Source organism: Spea bombifrons, chromosome 7 (assembly GCF_027358695.1).
Source record: "Spea bombifrons isolate aSpeBom1 chromosome 7, aSpeBom1.2.pri, whole genome shotgun sequence".
Classification (NCBI taxonomy): Eukaryota; Metazoa; Chordata; class Amphibia; order Anura; family Pelobatidae; genus Spea; species Spea bombifrons.
This window is the reverse complement of record NC_071093.1, coordinates 33,543,991-33,554,392: the sequence shown is the minus strand read 5'-3', so window position 1 is coordinate 33,554,392 and position 10,402 is coordinate 33,543,991. Positions and strand designations below refer to the sequence as shown.

The window sequence follows — 10,402 nt, the reverse complement described above, 5'->3', positions numbered from 1 at the left end:
CAAAACCAAGGACTGATTAAGGTCTATGTCTTTACATCAAGATAAATTGGCAGACTAGATGGCCAAATGGTTCTTATCTGCCATCGAATTCTATGTTTTCCCCTTGGTCTAACTGATGGCACAAATGGCATTTCATTTCATGCGGTAAGATTTCTTTTGTAGTCTGCTTATTCTGTTACAGACCATAATGGTAGCTGAAGTGTGGCACATTTTGTCTTTAATTGTTTAATATGAATAAAATATACAAATAGTACTTGTAGATAGTTGATGCTTTCAATAAAGTTCTTATTAAATATTTGTGCCTGGATGCTAAGGAAAATTGGATTGCTATTCTACGAGTAGATTAACTGAGTGCTCGTATGAATTGTGTCTAATAATTGTCATATAGCTAGCAAGGAATATCATGAGGCGGCATGACATGTGAATTTAACACCTTAAACCCCCTCCCAGGCAAACAATAAACCAATGAGCGGAAACATCGGCACGGCATCCATTTAGGAACTTTGCCTTGAATCCAGATGCATTCTGTGTGTCTGCACATATAATCTCGTATAAAAAATAAATGACATTGGACTCAAACTGGAGAGAAAATATTAACATTTCTCTAATGTGATCAATTGCCCTGAATTGTTTCCATATTCTTTATAACCCCCAAATACATATTGTGCTCCGTTTTATGGCCGACATAGATTATTTTCTTACAAATACAAACCCAGTGTTCCAGTAGACTGCTATAAATTGGATGAGTGAACTGTGAACTCCATTCTTTCCCTCACCTGAAATTACATAGAAATGCAAAAATACCATTAAATCAAGTCAACCCTTCATTATTTTCTATTAAATCACCAAGCCATATAGAAAGCCATATATACTCATACATACATACATACCCCATCCGACTGGATTGATCGCGTGTCTGTGTATGCTGCTATTTACCTACTGGGGAGTTGAAATTATCACATATAAGGTCCATGTCTTCATCCCATTTAAGTCACACTCAGTTCTTTGTAGAAGAAACAGTTTATTTCCCAGTGCACCGATTGCCCTAGGGCATAGAAACTGTGTTAGAAGAAATAATCATTGGAAAGCAGATATCTTTCCAACCAGATGTATAAGAATTGTACCTCGGCAGGAAAGCATTTTTACTGCCTTGTGGTGGACATTAATGGGTCTTATCGCTAAACAGCTTCTTTCTAGAGAAGACAGGTGTCAGGTTTTGGCAACTCAGGTGCTTATATTGGGTAGAACTCAAATAGTTTAGTACCTAATTATCATACAAAAAACATTATATTAAGGCAGAGGGATATTTCCTTCTTTTTACTTTACAGGTTTGCTATTTGTTTTATATTGTTTAAATATTATAAAGCTATATGTTGTTTTGATTTGTTATATTTGTATGCATCATCTTACTTTTGATAGGAGTTTTAGTTGTATAATCCAACATTCCGTATGAATTATACATTAAAAAAATGAAAAAAATCTCTACAATGTTTAAATATTTTCCCTATGATAATAGTCACTAAACTAGATGACCAAAATACCACAAAATATGGCATAGAACGTCATGAAGGTTTTAAGGGGTTAAACGAGGAAAATGAGAGTAAATGGGAGAATGATGTATAATATCGTCACATCACTCTAATGGTTCTTATTAATCAGATGAAGATATTTTATGCCCTCTAGTTTGCTGAAGAGTTTTGAGCATTCTTCCAGACACTCAATATTCAGCTTATATGCAGACTCCATTGGGAAAAATCTGCATTTTTTATCAACTCCATGTTATTATAGAAAAGTATATCACTGTGTTCACAATTAAATTCCATCATATGATTAGATATATTAAATCTGGATTTGGAATCATTACTTTTTTCCCATTAGCTGGTAGTCTAATAAAACACTTGTTCTCTAAGCCAATGAAAGATATCAGCATTGTTGAGATATCCAGTGTCTTTCCGAGTTTATCATATACTTGTGAGCTTAGATTGTACTATTGTGTCAAAACTAAAAATGTCTCAATGCAATTGTAGACAAAGATCCTATTATAGACACGGGACTCCAGTGTAGTTGAGGTCCTTCACGGGAGGCTGGTATGATGCCTCTGTTTGTTCTGTGCTCTCTATCAGTACAAAACGATTATCTCAGCGGGGAATCGGCTTTTAAAGCTTATATTGCTTAAAAGGCTTCCCCTCCCGCACATACCTTTACTCCTAGCTACTTAACTTTACTGTTGGTTATAAAGTGCTTCTTCACGCCAGACATAAAAGACAGGCAAGGGTTTAGCCCACACTTCAGGTTCACAAATATATCACGTTCTGTATTGGAACCGTCAGTGATTACGTTACTGTGTCCTTGTTATATCAACCCTTCTCGCCAGAATGCAGAAGCACAGTCCAGTGGACCCAAGAATGCCCAGGAGGCCGTTGAAACTCTCAGATGAGGAACATTAGGAATATATGAGAATCAGTTAGGCGGTGATGCAGGCTGACAGTGTGCATTTATGTGGTGTGATAGCTGATTAGTGCTGTGAAGTTGTAGATTAAATATGTCACTATAAGCCACTAACATAATGCTTTGGTGTTTCTATCATAAGACCCTGCAGTGCTAATCACAGAAACCAACATTTATACGCTTAAGGTTAAGTAGGGTCCTGGGACTTTGATCACTTGAGTGATCGGCCCCCACATACAGTCTCACAGTCATATACAGTGATGCAGTGATATACTCAGTGATATTTGCCTTCCAAAGATTACAAGTTTCTAAGGACATTGGACATGGCTAACAGTTAATATCATACATCCGCTCAACATCTTGATAGATCGAGCCTGAGGAGACCTTTATTTAGAAGCATGGTGCATCCTCCAAGCTTCTCCCCGTGGGATCAATGAGTATTATATAACCATTTGCATGTCATCCAGGCTTTTGTATCAAGCATTATTCACCTAAACCTTCTTTGAAAAAAGTCACGTAGACAACCCTCCAAAGCCCACAAGGACCTCCTGTGTAATAGCTTTTATGACTTTCTTCTGAAGCTCATCAAAATAACAGAGGGCTGGATGATAGGTACGACTCCCCTGAGTGTCAGCATTGCAGTCCTGTTCTAAGACCTAACATCCGTCTGGCTGTGGAAATGATTAGGTATTTTGCCAGGGGAGGCAGCTGGGGAGCCGAGGCAAACCTTCATTACACGTGCCTCACTATACATAAGCCTTTACTGTGCCTCATTTACAGCTTGCAAATCTGTTTTCTTGGAATCATCCGTTACAAAAGATTGTCAGAGGATGGGAGTGTGAAGAATGACACGGCTGCGTCCGTCGCTGCTTGACTCTCGCTACAACATGTCACACTCTATAACCGTGTTTTTATTTATTAGCATAAAACTCCAATTCTTCTTTTCTTAATTGACACTATTTATCAAGCTCTGGTTTTATCGGGAGTTTTATTTTCCGGCATTTTTTTCTTATTGTACAGATGAGTGATTACAATAAGAATACATATTCCTAACTCTGATTCCCTTAAAAAGTCATACTAACAATTCTACTTTTCATCATATTTCTGACTTATTCTCATATTATATTGTTTTCAATATCAGCACCGTATGGTTTTAATTAATTTCTGCATTTCATTTTGGTTTAATGAAACTGCTTCTCAATATATTGAACACCTAAAATGTTTTTTTTTTTTTTACTGTAGTCAAGAACAATGATTCGTTTTTTTTAATTTATCAATAGACTAGACTGGCTATATTGATGATGCATCCTCTTCTGATGATAATAGAATTTATTGCTAAACCCACAGAAAAACAAACAAGTTCTTTCTAAAGTGCCAACTAGTAGAGGAAAAATTGAGGTGTGAGCGTATTGAACGTCCAATTTAGCTCCTCTTATTTGAATTAAAAAATATAATTTTTTCCTCCTGGGGTGCATAGACAAAGTGTGGTTATATAAGAAGTCAGACAAAGAAAATCAATTTCTCTTGGAATATAAGCAGTCAGGCAAAAAAGATCAATTTCTCTTGGAGTACATATCAATGCCTGTCTTAGGATCAAGTCAGAATTATTTACCCCATTTAGTTTTGTTGCCTCATCTCTTCTTCTCTCTATTACCCCTTCGTCTTATCTTGCTGGACTAATCTGGAAAAGTATTCTATTGCTAAACATTGTCCATCAATTCTATATATTATATGCCATAAACCCATATGTCTTGTGCATATCTGCCAACAGTCTCTAATTTCCTAGGACAGTCCTGACAGCCACACTTATATTTAATTCCAAATTGGGATTGGGACTGCTGGAAGCTTTCCATGTGCACTGTCCAAAACGGGGCTTCGATGGGTGACATATGATGTAAAGTCACCGTGTCACTGGTATCAGGAACCATGATGTTGTGAAGCCTAGAATTTATATTTTCCTCTTTCTTTAATCTATTTACTATGATAAACGTAAACCAACCCCCCCCCAAACTGTAATGCTGGGTTTTGGAATTCGAAGACGTTCTATTAATCTTTGTGGTTTTGCATAAGACGTATTTCTTAGTAATGGAACTTTTCATTACTTTTTTTATGGAGTAAACATTAAAATCAGGTACCTGCGAGCCTTAATAGCTTTATGTGTTTTTAAGCAATGCATTTTTGTGAATTAATAATAATAAAAGTCTTTACAAAGGTTGAAATGGATCTGTAGCTCGTTCAAAATGACAAAAGAGATTATGTGCTCTGTAGGAAGAAATTGTGTAAAATGCAAATCCCAGGAAGGTTTTAGGTCTCGAGATAGTGTGCTAGGAGCACTTTTGCTACCTGCAGATTGCTTTAATCACACAAGCCATGAACACTGGCGCCAGGGGGGATAGAATACATTACATTCCGTCTTTTCAACAGGGACGGCAATCTACGGTGCTGTTCCGTTGTAACGGCGTGTAACTGCTCCAGTGCTGCAGGGACCGTTTCTGAATTACAATCTACATGCTTTTCCAAATGAAACTGCCTCAACAAGCATGGCTGCAACTTCGTTCATCCCTTGTTAGGTCAAGGAAGTGAGCAAGCTGCTAATATCACAACGGTAATATCATTTCATGCTGATTCCGCAGGACAGGCAGACAATTAGTGTTAGGCGTATCAAACGAGTCCGCCGTCATATCAAAAGAGAAACTGATGCTCGGGGAATGCAGGTTGTAACACATTTCTTCTTAAACTTTGAATTATTGTTAACTCGGTGTTATGGTATGGAAAGAGTCGCACTTTCATTCTTCTACTTCCTGGTTGCCTTGCCGTGTCTTAAAATTCATACAGCGTTTAAATAGTATTATAACTACTACCGTGAACTTATCCTAAATACTGATTACTCAAAGGGAAACCATTGCCAATTTTTTATTACTACTATGACATTAAATTGAGTTTTCAAAAATATTTTGCAGTTTTACATCTTATAGTGTTTTCAGATAGCCACACGTTAATAATCTCTATATGTTTTAGCTCTGTTATCCTAGCCCAATCTACATGGCCTCCTTTGTCATACTGTTTTATGGTAAACAAAAGTATTGCTCGGTTATAATCACCCGGACACTGACACTCTGACTCTGTTTGGCCTATGAAACATTTTAGCTGACTGACTCAACTATACAGTGGGGAGGGCCAGTCCTGGTCAGTTTCTTATGCACAAAGGACCAAGGCGTCCCAATGTCGCTGAACTGGTAAAATAACCCTACAGATTTAGTTTAATGTCTTTGGGGCCAACTAGGTGTGAGGTTTGAAACCACTAACTGTACCTTCCTATCCATGGCTTGGGCCCATGTGAAAATGTCCTAGTCATAATACTCAAACAAAGAAAAGGAATCCCAGCACTCCAAACAGCTTCCAATCTTTAGGATACTTTATTAAGTGAGCGCAAACAAAAGCAACGTTTCAGCCAAACAGGGCCTTTGTCAAGCTAACACTTCACTCCAAATCACACCCTTAAGTAATGAGTATAATTCTATATAAACCAATCAGGTTCAGTAAAAGTAAAAGTCACACCAAGTAATGCAAACAATTAGTGATAATTATTTAAAACCAATAACAAATAACAATAATAATAAACCAAGTGATTTAAAAACATCAAATAATTAAAATGTTTACATCTACATTATACAGTATATTGCAAATAATCAGACATATTAATAGCACATACTAATCAAATCCTAAGTAAATACCTTGTGTCTCCATAACTTAATCTCTTCCTGTTGCCCTTCTGCCAATGTCTGATCATGTGACCACACCAAACCACATGATTGCATGATGACATCACGCCAAAAAAAACAAAAACAAAAAGATTAGGTATTCCCAGGCGGTCCCCCATCCAGGTACTAACCAGGCCCAGCCCTGCTTAGCTTCTGAGATCAGACAAGATCAGGAGCATTCAGGATGGTATTGCCTAAAGACGTATGCTATCAAATCTCCCAAATTTTCCTGCTAGCACCCAGCTTCCTGGGAGTTGAGTGCAGAACCATTTTTTCTTTTTTACGGTACTAGTCATAATACTTTGAATATATTTACGTTGTCTTGTCATTTTAATATGCGTTCCCAATTAGGGAATTGCTTGAGCATGGAATTTGAATGCGTTGTCCCTCATCTTGTATATTATTTGAAAGCAAATAGTACTTATGTTGCAATAGAATTGAACATATGTACTTAATTTGGGCATTTTATTCATGTAGCAGTTGAAATACCTACAAGTTAAGTTAATATAACCCTCTACATTGTTTACTAAAATCTGGCTCACTGGTAATGGCTGCTTTGTTGTTCGATTCAAGTAAAGCTCGCTGAAAGAGTCTGACCACATACTGAGATGGCCGGAGCACTAAATTAAATTTCATTGCTTTCTTTATTATAATTATGAGCAAATTACCATTCTTCATGGTGATATTTGACAAAAGGATAATGACCTCAACTCTGTACTGAACATCTGCTCCCGCCTCTGTTGACTGAAAATCAATTAGAATCTTTAATTATTTTTGTACATCATCTGAATAACGATCTTCTGTAGGGCATGCAGGAGTTGGCATTTTTTGCTGACTTTTGAAGGAGATAATGCTTTCTTAACATTCACAAATGTTATTTTCCTGGCCGCGTTGTGTTGGAAAATGCACATCATGTCGTGTTTGATTGTATGTATGAATATCAGAAGACGTGCTGATTTGATTACAGTACGGCTTTGAATAGCTGTTGGCTCGCCAGATGTCTTTTACGGGACGCGCATATTGTTGGAGTAGCGCACTACTGAAATGAAACATCTTGGCTCAGCGTTAGGTTCAAAAAGAGCTGCGAAAACTTTTGGGAAAATTAAGGCAGCTATTACCATCTGCCGTGATCTACAACCCAAACAAATTTTCTAGCATTCCATTTGTGTTTCTTTTTAAAAACATAATTAAATAAATAAAACAGAAGACGTAGTTAGAGTGGAAGATAACATCTTTTTTCAAGGAGTAGAGGGAAGACAGAGAACTTTGTGAGATAAACTACTGACTGAATCTATCAATGAAAAACCACTATAATCTTATAGAATGTTCCATTGAAAAATAATAGGCTTATCATATGTCACTAATCATTTCTTTAATGCTCTGAATATCTGAGCAAACATTTCAGATGTCCAAAGCTGGACATCCTTGTTCTGGCGAGGGTAGCAGGGGCAGAGCTAAAGGCAGGGCAGAGCTAGAAGAGGCCAGGGCAAATTTCAGTGGACCCTTGGGACATTGGGACCCATTGATGGGACAATGCGATAAATGCCCTAAAATCAGGTCTGTCCGGTGAAAAGTTGGATATTTGGGAGGTATGCTCTTAATCCAGAAACTGCTATTAAGTTTATGGATTTGAAACACCAGGAGCAAATAATATTTAGATTTCACAATCTTAAATCTTTCTGCTCATGACCTTTTAATGATCTTCACACGCATTTAGAGAAGATGCATTAAAATATTATAAACAGATGTAGTGTTTAAAAAGTTATGGACTGTATATCTTACGCCCCAGGGCACTTTAAATTAATGCTTTAAAACCATTCCAATACTCTTTACTGTAAGATGGCAATAAAAGTTCAATTCAGTTGCTTAGTGAAGCAGTGAAGTGTGATCTTTGCCACTCAGTTTACAAAAACATTTGTTTTAGGCACTTCTTACTCATGTTTTTTGTGCCGTTTACAATGGATACAATTCATTTCAACTGGACAAAGAGGTATATTTTTAGGGGGTGTGATAAAGGATATGGCTGGGTGTGGGATGTTCCCAAAGTCAGCTGCCTCAAAAGGAGATAAATAATTTAAGCACACACATCTACGTGGCTAATGCTGGTGGCATAAAGTGACCAGATGACCCAATTTTTAGGGTACCCTCCCCTAATTGAAACTTCTGTCCCTGTAAATGTTTTGTCCCTGGATATTTTACCTAAACCCAAACTAACCAAAAGCTCAAGTATGTTGCAAACGCCATACCTGGGAACCACCTTTGGGTTGGACCTGGAGTCTCCAGGTGAACCATTGCTCCCTGCACAATTCCCCTCTCATTCCCCAATGACCTGCCTCTCTGGCTAGCCACTGTTTGTCAGTTTGGTGGGTGGTTAGCGGGAACTGGGGGTAACATAGAGGGTTTCGGTTTGTAGAGAAGAAAAAAAAAACATATATTAGTTTATTAGTGTTAGGTTAGTTTGGTGGTTGGCTAGAGTGGATTAGGTAGGTAGTGTAGCTTAGGGAGCTTTTATACTAAAAATTTCAAGACTGAGCACTTCTCCGTCACTGTAGTAGCATACTCAATTCTGTGTGTCAATTGATGATGATGCCCAGGTTCCACCTTCTAAAATAAGTTGTACACAACCTGTCCATGTCTCTGTGCCTGACCAATGTTGGGTTTCTCCCAAAATATGTTTGACCTGGAAATTTCTTTGATTTGCTCAAACTCATATATATATATGGTGCTTAGTGTCTGGCAGCTGACCAAAGGGGACAAACCTGGTACCCCACTGACTCATTTGAATTTAGAAAAATGTTTGCCTTTAGCCAAACGATGGGCTTGACAAAAAACCTACCATATGCTCATACTGGAGCACAGACCCAATTTTGAGAATCCCAGTTTTCTCCCGTATTATGGCAGGACAAGATGCTTTGACCTCCTAAAATGCCTCAATTTTAATGATGACTCCTAATGCCCCTCCTAGAGATGACCCTAATTTGATACTTTGGAGCCCATTTTATTTTTTTTTTGTTGCAATAAATATGTTGAAATATATACCCCTGAGCAGAACATTGCAGTTGACGAGTCCCTTGGCCTTTCAGGCTGTATATCCAGTCAAAGCACCCAAAGTGTTGCGTAAAAGTTGTATAGCGACAAGTTTGGCTGGATATCTCTGCCATAACACATAACCTGCGGACATAAAATATCCTAAGGAACACAGTGTTGGTGAAAAAAGTGCAAAAAAGTGCCATGGCTGACTGACAGTCATTGGTGGCCAAATAGTTGCATGGATATTGTCCAAATGCTCTTGATGAAATACACTGGGGTGTCTTCTTTGCAGAAATACATCATTTTATATAGCGGGTGCTAAACAGCCCCAAATGCGACATAAGGGCTGTGAAAATTTCATGGAAGCGGTAATGTGCATGTTTCAACTGTGATGTACAGGCAACCAAAGAAAACCTATGCACGTGACGCATTTCCTAAATCAGGACACCTGAATTTAAGGTGTTTTTGTCAATTTAACTTTTGTGTGATGGTTGACCATTACATAAGTTATGGTGGGTAAAAGGTGATGGAAACCCTTCCACTTAAATTTAAGGGGTAGTAGAAGTATTATTAAACACTCATCTACAGACACCAGACAAGCCAGAAGGCTTGTTTTTCCCTCAGAAATCTCATGGTGCTTCCACAACCACAAGGGATTCTGGGTAGGCACATGCAAATAAGGTTAACAATTATCACCTTTGCCTCTATATCCACTTTATACATGGATCCCTTGAAAACAATTGCCCGCTGTACAAGACAGCCTTTAGACAAAACTCGGGAAGAGGTACAATAGCCAGATCACCACTCATGGACAGCTGTTTCGTCCTTCATGGGACTCGTCAGCATGAGGTTGTGATACTGGCTTAATAGTTGAGGCTTGGGGTAGCTAATAAATACCATTACATAAGTTATGGTGGGTAAAAGGTGATGGAAACCCTACCCAGAATCCCTTGTGGTTGTGGAAGCACCATGAGATTTCTGAGGGAAAAACAAGCCTTCTGGCTTGTCTGGTGTCTGTAGATGAGTGTTTAATAATACTTCTACTACCCCTTAAATTTAAGTGGAAGGGTTTCCATCACCTTTACCCGCCATAACTTATGTAATGGTATTTCTTGTGATGATTGAAAAATAGAAAAAATAAAATTCTAGTTTCTATGAAAGTA

At 37.9% G+C, this 10,402-nt stretch overlaps 1 protein-coding gene and 1 pseudogene across 2 annotated transcripts in view; one reads left to right on the top strand and one right to left on the bottom strand.

The window, feature by feature from the left end:
* The window catches only part of SPAG16 (sperm associated antigen 16), a 290,439-nt gene that overhangs the window by 72,876 nt on the left and 207,161 nt on the right, over positions 1 to 10,402 (top strand). The gene's annotated exons all lie outside the window — the stretch shown is intronic.
* On the bottom strand, positions 6,292 to 6,410 carry LOC128502507 (uncharacterized; annotated as a pseudogene).